The 23,071-nt window shown below is 41.8% G+C and overlaps 1 protein-coding gene across 1 annotated transcript in view; it reads right to left on the bottom strand.

Moving 5' to 3' along the window:
* Window positions 1-21,575, bottom strand: part of SMPD3 (sphingomyelin phosphodiesterase 3) — a 429,346-nt gene extending 407,771 nt beyond the window's left edge. The window contains exon 1 of the mRNA XM_075325680.1: window positions 21,457-21,575. The gene's annotated coding sequence lies outside the window, so the exon portion shown is untranslated. The remainder of the gene's footprint in view (window positions 1-21,456) is intronic.
* Between the last annotated feature and the right edge of the window lie 1,496 nt (window positions 21,576-23,071).

A 23,071-nucleotide genomic window follows, 5' to 3' on the forward strand; every position in this document is an offset into this window, starting at 1 on the left:
CACAAATCCTAGTCACCCAAACACTACACTTGTCAGGTACACCGGGGGCGTGGTTCCAGCTGGGAAAGGAACCACCCACCTATGAGTCAGACAGGCTGGTGGGAGGATTTAGTTAGACAGTTGGTAGTAACGGTCAAAGAGAGAGGAGGGAGGGAGTAGGAGCTCCCTGAGGAGAGTCTGTCTGGGTCGTAGACGGTGGCCAGAGCCTGAGGAGACGGAGACCCAGTCGCGGGGAACTGGAGGACAGGGCTGGACGGATCAAGAGGACCGTCAGCCATCGGATCCACAGTAACCGCTCTGGGGGCCGAGCACACAGCGGGGAACAGGCCCCTAAGTCGGGAAGTAGGTTCACGCAACCCGGCATTTAGCCTGCAGCAGGTAGTAGCCTCAAGTGTTATCTGCAACGGCTCAGAGATTGGCGGCGTCAGCACAACGGAGGGATACGACTCTCCACACAGAGCAGTCCACAGAAATCCCACGTGCCAGCTGCTAAGAGCAGGTCCCCAGTAAAAAGAGGAACGGAACCAGGAGGTTTCAAGCCAATGGGGCCAGGGACAAAAAGAGCACACAGTGTATGGAGGAAGGCTCCAGTTCACCACAGAATCACTGAAAGGGACCACCGGATGTGCTGTCACCAAAGGCAATGATACCCAGAGACTTGGTTTACCTCAGAGTCTGTGTCCACTGAATGCATCATCACACCTGAGTGAGTACCCTGGCTCCCCAGCACCCTGCCGGCCCTATATCAATATAGACTTTCTTTGCACCTTCACCCCCATCCAACACCAAGAGGGCCCATAGATTGTTCATACCTTTCCTCTACCCTGAGTCCCGGGGCCTCTCTACCTGCGGAGGGAACCTCCATCACAGCTGCCCCACACCATCTGCCCCGGCACACCCATATGGCAGTGGCGGTACTCCTCATTACCGCACACCGCAGGTGGCGTCACGAACATTCTCCCCTTTAGATAATCTCCCTTTTCATAGAAGTGTCTGCCGAGCAGTCCGACTGCTGCTAGGGCGTCACATATCTATCTATTTATTTTGCATTTAGATGTCATTTCTCTCGCTTTGCACATCTTATACACATAAAAAAACATTAATTTCACTATCATGCATTTTTTCCAGTACCAGTCACATGGATGTCACATGAATGTGTCACAGATATATGGATGGTACACAGATGTCACGTAGATGACACACACGGACACATGGATGGCCATACGAATGTCCAAAATGGACTGTGCAACACAAGTATTTTTTACACTGATGTGTAAACGGGGCCTAAAGCAGTGGGGCAGCATTGTAATGCAATACATAGTGTTTTCCATGGTAAAAGGTTCTCTTTAAACATCTGGATGTTGTAGCACATATGTTAGTAAAATAATGGCCATCATCTGTCATTTTTACTGATATTTATGCTGTTTCCTAAAAAAAAAGCAGAAAAAAGTCCCTATCCCTTGTTATAGAAATATGAATTAATGATAACTAGTGACTAAGAGTATGAACACACTGCTTTCATGGCCAGTGTCAGATGTACAGTATACGCTCAGGGGGTATACCCCCAACAGTGGCCACAGGATGGCTGGATAGACAGTGGCCTTCGGATGTTTCGGATCTGCTACACCATAGGCACTCATTGTAACATAACCTGTACCACATAGTATTATTTTGCTGACTCTTTATAAGGAAAGTGTAGTCTGCATTTCCCTATATAGTTAAACAAATGGTATATAGACTTATCTCGGCCATACGGGGGCCAAAAGAACACATTTTTGGTCTCTGTGTGGTGAATGATGACCTATGGGAACGTTAAACTTTGTGTTGTGAGCTTTTCCTGACTTAGCCTAAGATGATCTTGGAGAAGAAGAATTTATTTCCTGAGAGAAATTGAACTACATAAACACAGACAATATTCACACATAAATACAAGTGTCTTGAACACCACTTATCTAGCAAACTTGGCTCCGCTTGTGCATTATCACCTGATCAATACTTCTAAATACCTGGTTGTTATGATTCATGACAGATTCTTGTGCTTAGCATTGGCAGACGGGTGTACTCTGCATTACATTACAGCAGAAGTAATATACAATATATGATAAACTATGCAAAAAGGTATACCATAGGAGTAGAGATTTAAAGATAGGCTGTAGTAATCTTGCCAGCTGCTTAGATAAGTACTGGGTTAAAAGGTTTTTTCAGGCCTTTTTAAAATTCGGCAAAGAAGTAGAAATCATTGAAAAATAAAGAGATAATCATTATTTCCTACTCAAATTTACTGCTCCAATGCCACTACTTCAGTAATGTCTACCGTGATGATGTCCTAACCTGTCAACTGACAGCTGCAGCCAATCATTTGCCATGTATGACATGTGACAACAAACAGTAAGGACTGACTGCAGATTAGTGGTTAGCGAGACCACATTACTTCTGATCCTACCAAGAACATCAAAGTTGCTGGGTGAGTGGTGAATAAGGATATATCTTTATGTTATAATAATCCCTACTCTCTGTCTAGTTTTGAAAGGTTCTTAAACACCCCTTAAAGAGAAATCATCGTTTTAAGTTCCGCTCATTAAATCAATTGCAGACATGAACATAAGAAACTTCCAAGAAAAGTCCAAGAGAAAGCTGCAATATATAACATTGTATATTTGTGCAGTACGTATGTCATCTATAGTCTGAAACTCCAAGAATAATACGAGTGGGGGGAATCGGCAAAGGGAAGAGCACAGCAGCTGACATGGGAAAAGTGGGCATAGGGGCCATTGCTCTTCCTGATGCTCCACCAAAGACCTTCTCTCATATACAGCGTATGAAATAACTATTGAACAAATTACCAATTTTCTAAGTAAATATATTTGTAAAAGTGCTATTGACATGAATATTACACCAGATGTCAGTAACAACCCATCCAATCCACTCAGGCAAAGAAATCCAAAAAGAGATGTCCATAAATTACCGTAAGTTATGTGTAATAATGAGAAATTATACAAGGAAAAAGTATTGACCACGCTCGCTGAAATGTAATTAATACTTCGTACAAAAACCTTTGTTGGTGATGACAGTTTCTACACTGTGTGCAGAATGATTAGGCAAGCTGTATTTTAGATGATTTTTTTTATTATTGATCAACAACTATGTTCTCAAGCAACCCAAAAGACTCATAAATATCAAAGCTTAATATTTTTGGAAGTTGGAATGGGGTTTTTTTTTTTAGATTTGGCTATCTTAGGAGGATATCTGTTTGTGCAGGTAACTATACTGTGCAGAATTATTAAGCAACTTAATAAAAACCAAATATATTTCCATCTCACTTGTTTATTTTCACTCGGTAAACCAATATAACTGCACAAAATTTAGAAATAAACATTTCTGACATGCAAAAACAAACCCCCAAAAAATGAGTGACCAATATAGCTACCTTTCTTTATGATGACACTCAACAGCCTACCATCCAAAGATTCTGTCATTCCTGATCTGTTTATGATCAACATTGCGTGCAGCAGCCACCACAGCCTCCCAGACACTGTTCCGAGAGGTGTACTGTTTTCCCTCCCTGTAGATTGTACCGCCCCGCTCTCGGCCGCAGCCGTGCCGCTCGGATCCGGGCTCGTTCGGTGGGTGGCTCGAGCGCCTCCGGACCCGGGGGTCACGTTGCTCTGAAAGGGAGTTGGCGCTATGTGTAGGGATTTCGGTGAGGAAGGTTCACGACCGAGGCAGTGGAGTTTAAAGGTATAAGTACGTGACGCCACACACGGGTTGTGGTGAATGTGGACACCACCACTGCCATTAACTAGGCTCCCGGGGACGGTGTTATGCAGCCTGGTGTTGACCACTCCGTGGGTAGGGGGTTGTGGTCCTGGGGCCCGGTGGTTGTGAGGTGCAGGCAAGATGGTGTGGTGCGGTGCGCGGCCCGAGGGCACTGTTGTACTCACTATGACAGATACACCAGAGTCTCTGGTAAACCAAAAAGGATGGTGGTCGGTGCCTGCAGCCGGCTGCGTTTTGCCCCTTTCTCAGGTTGGTGGTTTCCGCCTTTCTCCTGCACCTCTTTGTAGAACTTGACTGCCTGTGCTTCAGCATTGGTAGTCCGCTCCCCGGCTTGATGTGTGTCGGGGAACCCGTTTGCCCGCAGGCGCTGGCCCGTGGGATCTCTCTGCCTGTGCGGTGGCTTTCTATCCCCCTCGGTGGGCTGTTGCCATCTTTCGGGTCTTGGGATGGGAAAGGACCTAAGGTCCAGACCTCAATCAGTGAATTCGACATGGTCCAGTGGCTTCTGGACCTCGTTCTGGGTCTGAGTACCCCTCCTGGTGCTCCGGTTTCCAGTTGGCTCCCCGGTTCGGTGCCGGCGGGCCACTACCCTGTCTCGGTCCCTTACGGTTCCACCAGCCATCTTCTCGGCTCCTGCAGGCAGCAACCACCGTCTGCCTCCTTGCCACGGCACCAGGGCTACGACCCCAGCACCAGTCAGTGTTGTTGCTGCAGACCTGACGCCTCAGGCCTGCTGCACTTGAACTTCACTCCACTCCACTCAAGACTGACTTGAACTCACTGTTTGTTCCCTGTCTCAGACTCTCTGGACTACTTGGTGGGCATGGCCAACCGCCTGGCTCCGCCCCCTGGTGTGACCATTGAACACTGAGAGAGGTGACAAGGGTTTTGTAGGTTGGCTGCTGTCACCTTATTAGGGGCTGGTGTTTGTGCAGGGGGTCTACCTGTGACTACCTAGCTAGTCCAGGGCGTCACAAGATCGCAAATTTTATGAGGGATCACAGGTTCTCTATGGGGTTCACATCAGGTGAACAAGGGGGCCATGTCATTATTTTTTCATCTTTTAGGCTAATTTCACACATCCGGTTTGAGCAGTGCAGCTCAATCCGGCTGTGAAACCTATGCAACGGATGCGGCGAAAACACCGCATCCTTTGCATAAGTTTTTACATGCGGCCCGTCCGTTTTTTTCCGGTTGTGGCACGCTACTGAGCATGGGCAGTGGAAGAAACCGCATGCGGAGGCCGGATGCGGTTTTTGCCGCATCGCACTGCATCCGGCGTCCTTAGGCATGAAAAATACGCCGCAGTGGCGATGCATTTTTTTTGCCGGAGCAAAAAACGTGCCAGGGAACGTTCCATCCGGCCACCGCATCGGCTAAATCTGCCGCATGCGGCAAAAATCGGACGGAACGCAAGCCCATGCGGCACAATGCAGCACCAATGAAAGTCAATGCTGGAAAAAACAAAACCGGCGGCAAAAAAACGGTTTCGTTTTATCAGCAGAGCGCGGATTGTGCCGCACTGCTACAGCTGTGTGAAAGTAGCCTCAGACCTTTACTGGCCAGCCACGCTGTGTAGTAGTTGCATGCATGTGATGGAGCATTGTCCTGCATGAAAATAATGTTTTTCTTGAACGATACCGACTTTTTCCTGTACCACTGCTTGAAGAAGTTGTCTTCCAGAAACTGGCAGTAGGTCTGGGAGTTGAGCTTCACTCCATCCTCAGCCCGAAAAGGTCCCACAAGATCATCTTTGATGATACCAGCCCATACCAGTGCCCCACCTCCAACCTGCTGGCGTCTGAGTCGGAGTGGAGCTCTCTGCCCTTTACTGATCCAGCCTCTGGCCCAGTGAGAGTCACTCTCATTTCATAAGTTCATAAAACCTTTGAAAAATCAGTCTTAAGATATTTCTTGGGCCAGTTTTGATGTTTTATCTTATATTTCTTGTTTAAAGGTGGTCATTTTTCAGCCTTCCTTACCTTGGCCATGTCCCTGAGTATGGCACACCTTGTGCTTTTTGATAAACCAGTAACGTTACAGCTCTGAAATATGGCCATACTGGTGGCAAATGGCATCTTGGCAGCTTCACGCTTGATTTTCCTCAATTCATGGGCAGTTATTTTGCGCTTTTTTTGCCCAACACGCTTCTTGTGAGCCTGTTGGCTATTTGCCATGAAACGCTTGATTGTTTGGTGATCACGCTTCAAAAGTTTGGCAATTTCAAGACTGCTGCATTCCTCTGCAAGACATCTCAAAGTTTTGGACTTTTCAGAACCCATCAAATCCCTCTTCTGACCCATTTTGCCAAAGGAAAGGAAGTTGCCTAATAATTAAGCACACCTTATATAGGGTGTTGATGTCATTACACCACACCCCTCCTAATTACAGAGATGCACTTCACCTGATTTACTTAATTGGTAGTTGGCTCTTAAGCGTATACAGCTTGGAGTATGACAACATGTATAAAAAGTATCATGTGATTAAAATACTCATTTGCCTAATAATTCTACACATAGTGTAGATGACTCCTGTATGTAGAAACTAATAACATGCATTGCTCATGTATGAATTTGTCTCATTTTTCCACCCAAATTCTCTTCAAATTCTGAAGGTCCCATAAGCTCCTGCTATGAACTTAATTTCCTTCCATACACTTTCTATTGTATTCAGATCAGGTCATTGGCTGGATCTTTCTAGCAGCTTTATTTTCTTTCTCTGAAACCAATTGAGTTTCCTTGGCTGTGTGTTTGGGATCATTGTCTTGCTGAAATGTCCACCCTCATTTTGCCTTCATCATCCTGGTAGACAGCAGCAGATTTTTATCAAGAATGTCTCGGTACATTTATCCATTCATCCTTAGTTCAATTATGTTTTTCAGCGCTGCATGCTGAAAAACAGCCCCATGTCATAATGTTCCCAACTACAAACTTCACTGTTGGTATGGTGATAAAGACTTCCAAACATGTTGCATATTAAGGCATATAAAGAGTTTAAATTTTGCCTCATCTAACCAGACTGTATTCTCCCAGGATTTCACAGGCTTGTTTAAATGTTGTTGAGCAAACTATATACGCACTTGAATATGCATTTTGTTCAGCAATGGAGTCTTGTGTGGTGAGCGTGCATACAGGCCATGGCTGTTGAGTGTATTACTTATTGTTTACTTTGAAACAGTTGTACCTGCTGATTCCAGGTCTTTTTGTAGATCTCCAAATTTGGTCCTTTGCTCTTGGATAACTTTTCTGATAATTATTTTAACTTTTCTGTCGGAAATCTTGCAGAGAGCACCTGGTCGTAGCCAGTTTATGGTGATATCATGTTATTTCTACTTCCAGATTATGGCCCCAACAGTGCTCACAGGAGCTCTCAGTAGTTTAGAAATTCTGTAACCAATACCATCAGTATGTTTTTCAACAATACGGTTTCAAAGGTCTTGAGACAGCTCACTGGTTTTACCCATCATGAGATGTTTCTTATGTTGCACCTTGATAATGAGACACCCTTTTTATAGACCATCAGTTGAACCAGCTGATAATATTTTTCAATAAGTGGCAGAATTTCTTTCTAATTACTGATAGCTGATGTCATGGCTTTTCATGACTTTTCTCACCTCTCTTTCTGTAGGTGTGCAATACTTTTTCCCTCAGTCACTTCTCATTATTACACATAACTAAATTTATAGACATCTGTATGTAGTTTGACCTGTGTGGACTGGATGGGTTTTTACCGACATCTGTTAAGAATTTCATGTAAATAGCACCTTTAGAAATATATTTACTTACAAAATTGGTGACATGTTCTATACTTATTTCAACTGCTGTGTGTGGTTGATAATGTCTTTCTCATTCCCCTTTGCCTCCTACTTGTTTTCTCATTGCATTTAGCTTCACCTTGCTAAATTGAGGATTGAAACTACAGTTTGCACATAGGGAGTTTCTGAGGGAAGCTTCCTTGATATACCTTTCTATTAGGATCAGCGTGGACATGCCAATGGTGCAATGTTATATTCTAACGAGCTATTGGACTACAAAGGACCCATATACTGTTCTTGCACAGAGTTCCCCTTCTATCTGTGTCTGGCCCTGATATCTTGTATGAGCAGTTTTGTCACTGCAGGTTTCAGAAGTCGAAAAAATAATGTAAAAAGGGGGACAGGCTGTCTCATTCCCCCTGAATAGACTAATTGTATTAATGTAATGTGAATTGTGTCTTATGTCTTTGTGAATAATGTTATGTACCTGATATGTTTTCCTGTGGTAACAAGTGTTAATTTCCCTGTGGGCTGCAGTACTGATCACTGACCACAAGAGATCACAGTCTTCCTTTTCACTCTTATATAGACTTGTTTAGAAAGGCTAGCGTTCATATCTAGTCAGCCAGTGAGCGGGAGGAGATTATGGGTTGTTCAGAGAAATTAGTTCATGTTTCAAGGGAAGTTAGAGTTGGCTGGTGAGCTAGGAAGAAGTGGGATAAAATCATAGCAAGGACAGCAACCTTGGGTGTGTGTGGAGAAAAGTAGGGGGTACGTAACACTTACGAGCTGCAATGCAACATTTGTTTACTGTGCCTGTGGGTCAACCTTGAGAGAAGGTGGATTTTGGCCAGATGGGTATCAAGACTAGTAAGGTGGTAGCTATGAAGAGTGTCCTTATATTAATTTCTAGTGCATGGAGTTTCACTTGTTGCCAAGCTGTTCTTCTATAGATTTAATTGCAAGGACTGTATTGTTGTCTTTGACCACTGGGAATGTGCCGTTGTACTGTAAAGAAGAAGATGTAAAGTTTGTTTCATATTACTTCCTTTAGATAAGTGTGGTTATAAGTAAAATAACATTTCATAAGCTGGTGTGGTTTCCTCATCCTGGAGTCCATGTAAATCTTGGCAGAACTAAATATAGAGGTATCCTTCACAGAATCACCATAGCACACACAGCCCGGACTCCCATATTTCTGAAGAGCAAATACTTCTGCCATGGCTACTGCCCCTAGCCATGTTACAATGAGAATTATTCCCACAAAAGACAGAGGAAGTACTGGCTTGGAGCACAAGTTTGATCTGTGTGGGAGGAACCTGTGGAAACTACTGAGTGGAACCATGCTAAGATACACACTGTGTTGAAATGCATTCAATGTTTGTAAGAAGCTGTATATCCCCTAGGCTGTGGCTAGTATGCTTCAAGACCTTTAGCTTGGTAGTGTTGCATGTGGATTACATATTAGTATTAGGAGACATCTAATAATCACTGAGTTGAGTCCCATTGCCACAGGTGTATACAATCCATCCTCTTGCCATGCAGTCTACCACTACTCACAGTTGTGAAAGAATGGGTCAGTCAGAGCTCATTGCATTTAAGTGTTGTCTTGTATTAGGACGCCACTGTTGCAACAGGTAAGTACATTACATTTTTTCCCTCCGAAATATTCCACAATCAATTAGGAGTCACACCATTAAATATTTAAGTGTTTAGGAACCATATAATAAAGTAACAAAGCATAGTCACCGAGTGCTGAGCCGCACTGTTCAAAAAAATTGTCAACCCTCTGCTGACTCATAACTGCAAAGTCAAAATCGAATCTGGCATTAACATCCCCAAAAAAGCTACTCTGAGAACTTTATGACTGAGTGGCCGCAGGCAAGCTTTACATCACCATCACAATATCACATGTGGAATAGAGTAAAGCACAACTGAACTCTTAAGAGAATGGAATTTTTTTCTGTGGAGTTATGTATTGTGATGGCAGTGTGATGGACGGGTCTGGGTTTGGTGAATGCCAGGTCAACATTATGTGTCTGACATGTGCCAACTGTAAAGTCTGGTGCAGGAAGTACACATGTAAGACGGTTGTTTTAAAGGCTTGGCCTAGGCCTCTTAGTTCCACTGTAGAGAAATCTTAATGCCTTAGCATACCAAGACATTTTAGACAATTGTATGCCTCCAACTTTGTAGAAAAGCAGGTCCTTTTTTCTTCCAATATGACTGTGCCCCAGCGCAAAAATCAAGGTCCAGAAATGCACATTCAGGTGAGATTGGTAAGGTAGAACCTGACTGGTCCACACAGAGCCCCCACCTTCTCACTATCGAACAACTTTGGGGTGCAATTATAACAGAGATCTTGCGCCCGTCTCTCTTATTTAATATCATTGTATAGCCTAACAAGTGTTCTTCTGGATGGGGAAAAATTACAGCAAACGCACTCCAAAAGTTTCTAGAAAGCCTTCCAAGAAGAGTGGAAGCTGGTATAGCTGCAAACAGGGTCCAACTCCATATTAACATCTATGGATTTAAATTGGGATGTCAAAAACCTTCTTGTAGGTGTAATGTAAAGTGTTTGATCACTTTAGTCCTTATGGTGTGTGTCTCTTATGTCAGATCCCCCTGTGCTTTTCATGCATGACCTCAGAAACAGTTTAAGTCAGAGCTGAGCTGCCGTGGCACCAATCCGGACACCAGAAAGGTCCTATAACTTGTGTTGTTTCAGGCTGAGTGGTTCTCTTCCCGAAGAAACTAGAGTGGTAACTATCCATATATGAACACTTTTGCCGTTTTAGGAGGTATATGTGTGAGGCATGTGACAAATGGACAATTATATTGTGAAATATGTCAAAAAATAATTAGAAAAAGCCTAAATTGCAGTTTTGTTTTTCCTGCCTCTCAGAAAACAGAATAAATTGATAGAAAAATTAAAATGTTTTAGTGATACAAAAAAACATTTTTAAAAAAGAAGTTGTAAAGTGAAAAATATTTCAACATAATACAAAAACAATATAAATTTGAAATCAATTGATGTCAATCCACTGACTCCAAAAATGTTGTTATGTTATTTATATTGCAAAACGAAATACAAAATGCAAAAAGAATTACCGGTACCACTTTTTTTTTTTACATCCCCCACTCCCTTTACATAAGAAAAGTTAATTAAATGTAATCAATACTTTATATGTACCTCAAAATGGCACCATTATAAAATATAACTGGTCACAGGATCTGGTATAAGATGATAGAGAAATGTTTAATTGAAGGATTTGTACATCTTTCATACTTTACATACATACATACTTTACACCGACTCCTTGTTTTTGGATTCATTCACTGAGATAACATAGTGACTAAAATACTACTGAGTGTAAGTGGCCTAAGTGACGTCTATGCAATATTGTCATCGTTGGAATTATTGGATTTGTATTATAAATATGGAGAATAGATTAATTCCTGTAGATAAATTGGTCTTGTTGGCAGAACTGTTCCTCGTCCAGGCTCTTGTTCACAAGGTGGTGCTGTTTCTACACTTCACTATGTAAAACTTTATCTTTTCTCCACCAAATACTTTCAAGTATCCACAGGACAAAAGATGAAATATTTGATCACTTAACCCCTTGCTGCTTAGACACCCAGATTTACTGCAACAATTGTCCTTGGTCCTTTGATTTTCCAGACCTGCTCAACTATTGTGAGAACTTTTTATCAGAACTCAAGCTCATGCGTTTTTTCCTCCACATGCAGTTTATAACAATTTGCTTTGGCTAGCTGTTATTTTACATTATTTTTCCATAAATCAATAGTACATGTAAAACTCTAAAACTTTGTAATATACCTCATAAAATAAATCTGCTTTTTTCTCCTACTGAACAGATTATTTAGTTTCAAAAGTCTCAATTCATTGGTTAAAATCGGTCTACCGTGAATACCAATTTTCCCATTACTGAGGTTGGAGATTATATTTGGTGCTCATTAAGTTCTACGGAGAACTGTTTCAGGAGTACATGTATAACAATGTCTGCCTCTAGCTCCTTCTGCCCCATTCCTTAGAACAGTGGTCTCCAACATTTTTTATCCTCAGAGCCACGTTCAGCTCTCAGAGAGGGTTGCGAGCCATATCCAGAGTTTCCCAAGTAAAGATATCCAGATCCCCACAGACCCACTCCCCACAGTAGTGACATCCTAACCCCCCTTACCAGTAAAACAACAGCCCATTCGTCCCCACAAAAATCACACTGAGGCAGTATACTAACATCCAGAGGTTCCACCTTACCCCCACTTCAGAGATGGATGCTGATATAAGAGGGGCCCTGTGGAAGAACCGTACATAGGCCCTTTACAGTCCAATAGCTCATCATAATGCACAATTCCATCTGCTTTGGAACTGAAAGGTAGCCTATTATGTCTTGGATCCCTGTGTGGCTGCACAGATTGCCCTAATGGTATGTCCACTTCTGAGCCATTTGGTATCCTCACAACAGGCACTCCCACAACACTATTGCATCCAGCTTCAAGCAACCCTTCAGCTGGCAGTATCATCCTATCTTACAAGACTTAATTTATCTTTCCAACCCTTTAGCCAGTATATGTGCACCTAGCTCTGGCCAGACACAGAACTCCCTGAGAATCTGCCTCCAGAGATTATTTTAAATAACAGGTGGAATTATAGTGCGTGACATGTAGATCAGGAGAGCAGACTGTCATTCATTATATGTCTCACACTGATAACATCCTATTTCATTTATAATAGGCTATGGAGGCAGGGTCTCAGGAAGATCTATGTCCAGCCAAGAGATCTTAACAGCTTATTTACATGTTAAGAAAAATGTTATCTTCTCTGGAAAAAGACATTGGATTACAGAACGTATTATTTGATTCAGCGTCCTATGACCTGCTTGTCTATATAGGGCTGGTCCTACTGACTGAAGCTCTTTAATGTGGTTTTGCTTTAATTCTCAGTAATACCAGTGTAGAATAAACATCACAAGGTTAATCAGAAGAATATAGTGCGAATAGAATATGTGACAGAGGTAATGATTTTTAATTATAGTTCGCAGTCTGGCTGACAGATGACAAATAAATTCTTAGTGATTTTAAGAATTATTTATATCAATCACAAAAATTAGTGCAATTGTTCCTGGAGAAAACTGGAAGATCATTTTGTGATCATAGTGACAGGGATTTAAAGATCTCCCTATAAACAATTTTGTTAAAGAGCACAGGTTAGCCTTTACTTTTCAATTGATGACATTTAAGTATACAGTAAATGAAGACAAGCTTATATTGTCTCCATAATCCATTGATAACATCAGTCATATAATTATGGCACCGCAGGTATACACTTCATGAAAGTACACTACAGCTGACACTGTTGCAACAGTCGGGATCGGAGATAACTGTGATTCCCTCTTTTGAACTCCCCCAGATACTACTGTTAATTTCAACAGATGCCCCCTAGGAGATGTGCCCCCTAGCGGATGTGAGTCTACTGGACCCTGCCAAAGCCTAGGTGTCCATGGATTTGCATGACAGTCAGGGGTCTAATTAAAGGGAAAGTGTCACCACTTTTTCGGCCTATAAGCTGCGGCCACCACCACCGGGCTCTTATATACAGCATTCTAACATGCTGTATATAAGAGCCCAGCCTAACGATCCCGTTGTGGGCCATATGGGCATCTCCGTTGTCTGGTGCCGGCGCCACCTCTTTTGGCCATCTTTGTTCTCCTTCTTCTCTAGCCGCGGTGCATGATGGGTCCGATGTCATACACACTCACTGGCATTCAGGTTCTGAGCAGGCGCACTTTGATCTGGTAGAGAAAAAAAAAGGGTTTTCAGCTCACCAGTTTGTTGAAAATTCAGCTGGATGAAAGCTCCTGGACGGTGCTCAGTAGAACAAGGGAGGCTGTAGAACAATCAAAGTGAGGAGGTGCTCCGGCACAAAACGTTCATGCAGACAAAATTGTTAGAGATTAAAAAAAACATCTTTAATTCCTAATGGTTAAAAAACATGGTGAGGATAAAATTTCCTATGATTGACGCGTTTCAGACGCTGGGTCTTTAGTCATAATCATCAATCATGATTATGACTAAAGACCCAGCGTCTGAAACGCGTCAATCATAGGAAATTTTATCCTCACCATGTTTTTTAACCATTAGGAATTAAAGATGTTTTTTTAATCTCTAACAATTTTGTCTGCATGGACGTTTTGTGCCGGAGCACCTCTTCACTTTGATTGCACTTTGATCTGCCCTGAGTAGGGCAGATCAAAGTATTGTAGTGTGCCTGCGCAGGACCGGCGAGTGTGTAGCCGCGTCATGCACCCGGCTTCAGAAAGAGGACGAAGATGGCCGAAAGAGGAGGTGCCGGCACCGGTAGTAGTGGCCGCAGCTTGTAGGCCAAAAAAGTGGTGACAGGTTCCCTTTAAAGTCCTCAGGTCTGCGATCTTTTTACTCCTAGTAGACCCTGTAATTCTCCCATTAAAAAATGCTCATCATCTAAAACATATTGAGAAAAATAACTTTTATAAGTTGTTGAGAAAAGTAAATAATGTTAAATAAATTAAATAACATTAAAACTGAATTAAAACATAATTGTTATCCTGTAATCATAAGGAACCTTCATATCAAAGAAATGTGTTATTTATTCTGCATCATGAACACTATGGGAAAAAAATCCTGAAAGAAAAATTCCATTTATGTTTTTGTTCAAGTCTTTCAAAAAATGATACAGGAAGTGTCCCAAAGTGATACCAATAAAGACTACAGTTAGCTGTACAGATCCACTGATTACAAAAAGAAATATAGTATGGGGCTTTGATTGCAGCAAAAGCAGTAGATAAAAACTATATACATTTGGTGTTTACATAATGCTTCCCGTAATAGTCAGCTGATGCTGAATATTGGACTCCCAAAGCTCTGGTATACATGGGCAATCCTATGAGCCAATGTAAATTCCTCAAAAAACTATTTATTGGATGGTCACTAATATAAATACTTTAGGGTCACACTCTGAAGCTCCTATTTAAAAATGTTGTCTAGTTTAAAAAATCAACTTTCAAATAAGTTAGTAGGGATGAGCGAACTTGGGATTTGGGATTTGTACGGGTGTCCAATTTCGGAATTTGGATACTGTTCATAAGCTAACAAAGTTTGATGACAGGCTACAACACATGCGTAACATGCATGTACGCTGCTGTGAACAATAAAGGAAAAAGAAACTGACGTGGCCGCCTGCTTATTTTTAAATAATTTAAAAAAAGAGTGTGGTTTCCCCTATTTTTGATAACCAGCCAAGGTAAAACAAGACAGCTGGGAGATGGTATAATCAGACTTGGAAGGCCCATGGTTATTTTACCCTTCCCAGTCTAAAAATTGCAGTTCACAGCTATCCCAGAAATGGCGCATTCATTACATGTGACAATTCTAGCGCTTTGCCCGACTCTACCCGATCGCCCTGGAGCAGTGGCAATTTAGGGTAATACTTTTGTGGTTTATGTCAGCTGTGAATTAACATAGAGTGTACACACTTTTTTGAGGTGCTAGTGTAGTAGGAGTGATCTCCACAAACACAGTACACTGCACACCCTAATTGACAGCTTTCATCCAGCTCAGGGGTTAGTAATGGATAGACATCTATCAGATAAACCCCATTACTAACCCTGCAAGTGTTAAACGAAACTGCAAGTGTTAAACGAAACACACACAGAGAAAAAAGCTTATTTGAATGAAGACTCCCCCACACTCCCTTGTTCACCAATTTATTCATTCAAAACAAATCCTGGAAGTTTTGACGTAATCCAATGGTGTAATGTCGCAAAGAACATTCTTAGAATGAGGCTACATAGGTCACTCCCAGTCAATGGAAGGCACAGACCGCTGACCAAAAAGGACCTATGGAGTCTCATTCTGAGAACATTCTCAGAATGAAGCTCCATAGGAATCGATGGGTGTCGTGGGACATTACACCATTGAATTACTTCGGAACTTCAAGAATTTCTTTTGAATTAATAATTTGGAGTGAGAAGGAGTTATTATTCCCCGTAAACTTACTTTGGAACGTCCAGTGCTTTTTAAAATTAATAAATCAGTGAATGAGGCAGTGTGGGAAGTCTTTATTGAAATAATCTATATTTTTTTCCTGTGTGTGTGTGTGTGTGTGTGTATGTTTTTTAACTCTACACTTGCCGGGATTAATGGGGTTTGTCTGATAGATTCCTATCCATTTCTAACCTCTGGTCTTGATGCCAACTATCAATTCACAGCTGACATTAACCCTATAAGTATTACCCTGATTGTTACCGCACCAGGGCAATCGGAAGGAGCAAGGCAGAGCACCAGAATTGGCGCGTCTAATCGATGCGCCAGTTCTTGGGTAGCTGCGGGCTGCTCTGTTTATGCTGGGAAGAACCAAATAACCATTGTCCTTCCCAGCCTGATAACAGCAGCCGCCAGCTGGATGCTTTACCTTGATTGGTTATCAAAAATAGGAAGAGCCAATGCTGTTTTTTTTTCATTATTTATTTAAATAGTGAAACAAAACAAAATAACAAAATGGGATGGTATTACCTCTATTTTTGATAGCCAGCTAAGATAATGCAGACAGCTGAGGGTTGCAGAGTGGAGCTTTCTGCATTACCTTGGAAGGTGGGAAACTAGCATCTTGTACAATGTTTAGAGGGAACAAGAATGGAGAGGTCCACTGGGGAATACAATTCTAGTGGGATGGAGTAAATCCACCATTGTGTCAGAACTGGAGATCAGGATAAGATTTGAATGGACTTGTTGAAAACCACACCTCGAGTGTTTTCTGTATCTGTTGCTGTTGGTGCTGTTAAGTAAAAGTTTCATGTGGTTTACTGTGACACCTGCCTGCGGACTCTCCTGTCTCCCTTTACCACACTAACACCATGGAGAACACCACTGAACACCACAACCAGAGGGGACAGTAATAATAGCGTTAACCCCTGCATACCCAAAGACTGTGTGCCCTATCCACTACATTGGTGCTCCAGGCACTGGACACAGCCACTAACACTAACACCACACTGAGAATCTGACCCTCTGCTCGGTGTACTGGGTATGATGCACACTACAAAAGAAGTGTATGCCACTCACTGTTGCTCCTAATTCATGAAGAGGCGTCTGACTCCTGTACACCTCCTTAATAAGACCATAGGGAGCAATGCTGGTCTTGATGTATCGAGCCAAATGTTATGATATAGCACAGATAATATGTGATCTTACAATTCTTACAACAAAAACCCCTTTGGCACTACTCAGACATGGAAATCTAACACACCATTCTAAGGGCCCATTAAACAAGTACAAAATCAATAACAAGTGATCTTAGGAATGCTCATTTCCAGATTTGGCCTGTCTACACAGACTGGCAACCACCCGATGAATGAGCAAAATGCTTGTTTATCAGGTGATTGGATCATTCGTGCTGCAGTAGACAGGAGATCAGTTATCATTAACCTTATTTTGTGGATCTAGAAAGATCATATTAATGATCATTCTGTGCTCATGGAAGTGTGGACGACGGCAGATCAACTTGCATTAACAGATCGACAGTTGTTTAACAACTGCAGTCAGTCAGTCAACGTGAGGCCTTTAGTCAAGGTCCTTTTCTTTCAATTTTTATCTTTAAATTTCTCTCTCGCAGATTTACATATTCCAAAATATTAAAAATTTTAAAGATATAAACTCTCCTGAGTCATCACTAAAAAAATATCTAGTTTTTCAACTCTTTTCTGCCTCATCTTAACAATATCCTCCTAACAGTTTACTGTAACTTGAGTCTCAGTCATCCAATTCACATCCAAATCACCATGAAATCTGCTGTAAGACATAACCATCCTCCTACTACTCCCTGCCAGTCTCCACCAATTAGCATGAGAATTAAACCCTTTTAATTTTGTCATCCAATCCTTTTATCTCACATACAAGTCAGATTTCATTCACAAATACTCCCCCAACTAATCTCTCTGCTTCTCCTCTTTCATACTATTGCTCCAGGACTTCTCTGTAGCTGCCCATATCGTCTGAATTTGTTGTTTCTCTGTCTAGACTCATATTAAACTGCGTAAATGATAAATCAAACCATCACTCATCCTCGTTCATCCACATCCTAACATCTTAGTGTATTAAGTCAAAATTGTTTGTCTCCACAGTTTATTGAATTTCGCATTCCTCTCGTCTTAGAAAACTCACTTAAAACAGCGTTCACTTCTCATTGCTGTGTTCATTTGTATAATATACAGTCATATGAAAAAGTTTGGGCACCCCTATTAATGTTCACCTTTTTTCTTTATAACAATTTGGGTTTTTGCAACAGCAAAAGTTGCAAGTGGCCACCTTAAATACCTTTTCTCATGATTGGATACACCTGCCTATGAAGTTCAAAGCTCAATGAAGTTACAAAACCAATTTAGTGCTTTAGTTAGTCAGTAAAAAGTAGTTAGGAGTGTTCAAATCAAGAAATTGATAAGGGTGCCCATACTTTTCCTCCAGTCAAATTTTGTTTAAATGCGGATTGCACATTTTCTGTTAGTACAATAAACCTAATTTCAATCCAGAAATATTACTCAGTCTATCAGTTATTAGATATATGAAACTGAAATAGCTGTTGCAAAAACCCAAATTGTTATAAAGAAAAAAGGTGAACATTAATAGGGGTGCCCAGACTGTCATTAATATTTTGAAAGTTGAGTAAAGAGGACCTCTCACTTGCTCACAAAAATTGTTTTAAATATCATGTAAACAATTTTTCTATTCTCCTGATTTAGCTGTTTTTTTCCATTTTGCGCTTCATCGCTCTATTGCAAAGATATTCACATTTTTTGCTTTTTTAGGGCACTATGTGAAATCTCTGTTTGCAGTCCAACTGGTTGTTTCTTTAGAGTTTTTTCTGGGGACATGCACTTTCACCATTCCCTCTTAGACACTGCTGTGCAGAATATCTAGCACACTAGCCATCTCAGACACTGCTCAGTTGTGACTGGCAGCGTCTTGGAGGGAGAGGTTAAAGCAAATGCCCCCAGAGGAGACTCTGAAGAAACGCCTAGTGGGGTTGCAATCAGAGATTTCACATAATGCCTTCCAATAGCAACAAATGTAAACATCTCTGCCTTGGAGGACAAAATGAAATAAAAAAAAAAGAATTAGGGGAGCTCAGGGATTTTATAAGATACTTAATGCAATTTGAGCAAGTAACAGGTCCTCTTTGAAGGGGTATTCCAAGTAATAAAGTTTACTTTATTAAATAGTCACTACAAAAGCAGAAGAAAATGATATATGGCTTAAAAGTAAGTTCCAAAATGAGCTATCTTCCACTTTGGCACATTTATCTTCCACTTTTTACACACTTATTTTTTCCATTATTGTGTTTGAGTTCTTGATCCACTAGAATGGGATTTGGTGGGACATTTTGACACTGAATATATTACAACAGGTGAGTAATTATTTTCTTGGACATACCTTTAGTGATAATGTCTACACAACAGCATTTCATAGAGTCTGGGTTCCCACAAACCACAGTATCATAGCACTGTCTGAACAGTTGTGTTTTTGCTAGGGTCAAACAAGACCCATGTCAAATAATAATAAGTAATGCACTTTAGTTTCAGTACAGCATTCATAGCTGGATTAAAAAACTCTGGAACCGATTCAACAGTGTTTGTGATCTGACGTAAACCACTTTGAAAAATCGGGATTTTTTTGTGCAATGCAAGGTTGTACCAGATTTTTTTGGGGTTTTGGCTTTTTGTTTCTATTTTTGGCTAGCTCTGCCAAAATGAGCAAAGCTGAGGTGGAACAGGGTGTGGTGACGCCCTCTTGCCTAATTCATCATGAGCTGTGGCGTACCCTACCTTAGAAACTGGAGAGATTTGTGACATGGTGCAGAAAGATGCATGCCACTTTAAAGAATGAATCAAGCACCTCTGACTCCAACTCACCCCCTCATCAAGACTGGTGATAACAACACTGGTCTTAGTGAATCAAGGCCTCTGTGTGCAAAAGTTTTTTGAACCAGGTCCACCAACAGTTAAGCACAAAAACTAATATGCCAGGTTCCAGGTACCATGCCATAGAAAACAATGGGATTAGTTCTGGCATCAGTTTTCCTTCAGAATTTTACAAGCATTCCTTAGTGAAAGAACAATCAATGGTCGGATAAATGGAAACCAGGCCTTAGTCTGAAATACTAATACGTGCCTTGGAAATTAATAAAAATAAAAGTCCTGTACTGCAGTTTGCAGTCCATCGTCAATCCACAGCTTTCTGGAGTGTTTACTTTATTACATAGATGTCTTCCAGAGTTACAGTATCCACCTCACCCACCCTGAATGGAAGCACTATATCAAGCTAGAGTCTTAGATCTTGCATGCAGGGAATGTGCCCAAAGCATACAGTACAAGTATGGTTGTCTTCATATGAAGAGCATGCAGTTATGAGCGCAGAAGCCCAGATTTCCTTTTTTATAAACACAACTTTAAAAAAGAGCATCATAAATCAAGACGTGTATTGGTTGCACATAACATGTCATAAGGAACCTGTGAAACTATCTTCTGGACACAATTAAGTCACTCCGGGATAAGACACAAACATGAAACTTTACTCGGCCAGAAACAAAACTGTGGAGAGAAGTTTCTTGGCACATTCTCCCACTCTCATCTCAGATTCAAAGAGACTTTTACTTTTTGAAATCAGTCAATACATCAAACAGGTCTGATATAACCAGCAAAGTTACTAATGTGATACTCAGCAAACATTGACACCTGCATGATTATTCCCAAGACATCATTACAAGTAAGACGTCACTTGAAGATCCAGCAATGCTTTACCGAACACCTGTTCTTCTCAGAATCTTGCCTCCTCCTAAAAATCCTGATTCTTTTCTTATGTTTTCTTGAGTATTAAATTTATATACCACATAAAGGCTAGAAAATTGTGCTGCCGCTCTATGGGTTGAGCAGGTCCATATCCATGGATATATCCATATTATTTAGAGATCAGTAACTATCTGCATCAGACCTGAAGCATTCAAGAAAAAGAGTCACTCTGCCACTCCCATCCTCCTCCCCACTGAAAGACCAAAAGCCTGAGAGATTGACCTCAGATATCCCAATTTTAGGAAACATGGATGAAGGTGGGAATGATGGAATGATATAATCGCAGTCTACAGGCTGGTGGAGATGCAGTAACTATTATGAAATTGGTACAATAAATTGTGACCATAGCTGATATAAGACACAACACTATTACATGGAGAACACAATGTAAGTAGAGTGCGATCTGTTGGATTCATGATCTTGGACGGTTCCTCCAAATTACATATGGATCATAAACGATCCAATAGGCTGAAAGCCATCAAGCCTTGAAGATAATAAAACTACAATGCTTTCTCACACAAATTAATGTTTATGGCCTCTGGGGTATTTTTTCATTCCTAGATTCATGTTCCTAGGCAGATCCGTGTTCACCATCTGTCTCTCCTTTCCAAATCACATCTCTGAGTAGATCAAAGCATTGAATCGCCTAACACAAGAAGCAGACCCTCATAATACATGGGTTTGATGATCATAAAATTATAGACAGTACCTTACAGTCATATATAGAGTTATCCATGAAGCTTTGCTGGTTAAATCACCCACTAATCTTATGGGTACCGTATGGTAATCTTATGGCAGTAACCTAGCTTTATGCAATGAAGGGTGGGGGGTTTAGTCTTAAGGATTTCTGATGGTTTAGCCTTAAGCAGAGTATCTGCTATATAAGGCATCTGCCATACCTAAGAAGCATGGGTTAGGAAAGAAAAGAGGATAGAGTTGTAGCCAAGCCTGAATGGCACTACTTGATGCTGCAAAACCAGAATGTCCCAGTTCAATCATGCATATTCCCAGTAGGACTGGTCTTACCTGTATAATGTCCAGTATATTAGGGGAGACAGCTCTCTGTGATCCCTCCTTGGCTGCTTCCCCTCTGTCTCTCTCTCCTTTCCCCCTGTTTCTCTCCTGTGTGTCTCTTTTCTGTCACTCTCTCCCTCCCTTCTCTTTACTCCCTCCCTTCTCCTCCAGTCTCTCCCTTCCTCCCTCCCTTCCTCCCTCCCTTCCTCTCTCCCTTTCTCTTCCCCTCAGCACCTGCTGCTGAGAACAGCTCCTCTTGTAACAACCAGAGCGCGTCCACAAAGACTGACGGGATTAAAATCGAATACTGTAAAGCTGTACACAACATATCAGCAATTTAAATAATATAATGAGACGCACACACAGCCGGCCATGCACATAGCTATGGGTAAGTAAGGGTGGGCCACGGCTTAATGCATGGCGAGCCTTGCTCCATATAGCTAAATCTGCCAGTAATAATATCAGTTCAGGTCACTCATCACCTAGAAAACAGTACCACTGTAACAATAATGAGCATATCTCGGTAGTTAGGTCACAACTTCCAGTACACATCAGCTATGGGATACAGTCTTTTTCCAAATGTTACTAACATTTGAAATACAAAAAAAAAGCATACAAAGTATACAACAAAGCATATCAAAGGAAACAATGCATATAACTTAAACACTGTAGTAGTTAGCAAAGGTTACTAAAATAAACATGCAAAAATAATTATGGATGACCGATGATGTGTTCCCTCTAAGTTGTGCCCTCTGGAAAATAAAGAATTAAAGTGAACCTGTCACCACTTGTTTGGCGTATAAGCTGCGGCCCCCACCACTGGGCTCTAATATACAGCATTCTAACATGCTGTATATAAGAGCCCAGGCCGCTGTGACAACATAAAAAACACTTTATAATACTTACCTAACGGTCGCTCTGCAGTGGAATAGGGCCTAATGGGCATCTCCGTTGTCCGGTGCCGGAGCCACCTCTTTCGGCCATCTTTGTTCTCCTTCTTCTCTAGCCGCAGTGCATGACGAGTCAGATGTCATCCACACTCGCTGACATTCCGGTCCTGAGCAGGCGCATTTTGATCTGCCCTGAGCAGGACCAGCAAGTGTGTATGACGTATCTGCATCATGAACACAGGCTTCAGAAAGAGGACGAAGATGGCCCACATCGGACAACGGAGACCTATTCCACCGCAGCGCGACCGTTAGGTAAGTATTATAAAGTGTTTTTTATGCTCTTGTGACACCCTGGACAAGCCAGGTAGTCACAGATAGAGCCCCGCACTACACCAGTCCCCTAACAAGGTGTCAGCAGCCAACCATTTAAACCCTAGTCACCTCCCTCAGTGCTTGATGGGCACACCAGGGGGCTTAGCCAGGTGGTTGGCACGCCCACCGAGGAGTTCAGAGAGCCTGAAAAAGTAAACAGTTTAGTCTGGGAGTGCAGTTTGAGAGTTGAGTGGAGGAGGTCAGGTCTGTGTGACAGGCCTGTAGCATACTGACAGGTGTCAGGGTAGGAGCCTGGGCACCTTTGGCTAGGAGGCATACGAAGGCCTCTGCCTGCAGGAGCCAGGAAGACGGCTCGGTGGAACTGTGGTGGACTGGGACAGGGTAGTGGCCTGCCGATACCGACC

The sequence above is a fragment of the Anomaloglossus baeobatrachus genome, chromosome 10 (assembly GCF_048569485.1).
Source record: "Anomaloglossus baeobatrachus isolate aAnoBae1 chromosome 10, aAnoBae1.hap1, whole genome shotgun sequence".
Taxonomy (NCBI): Eukaryota; Metazoa; Chordata; class Amphibia; order Anura; family Aromobatidae; genus Anomaloglossus; species Anomaloglossus baeobatrachus.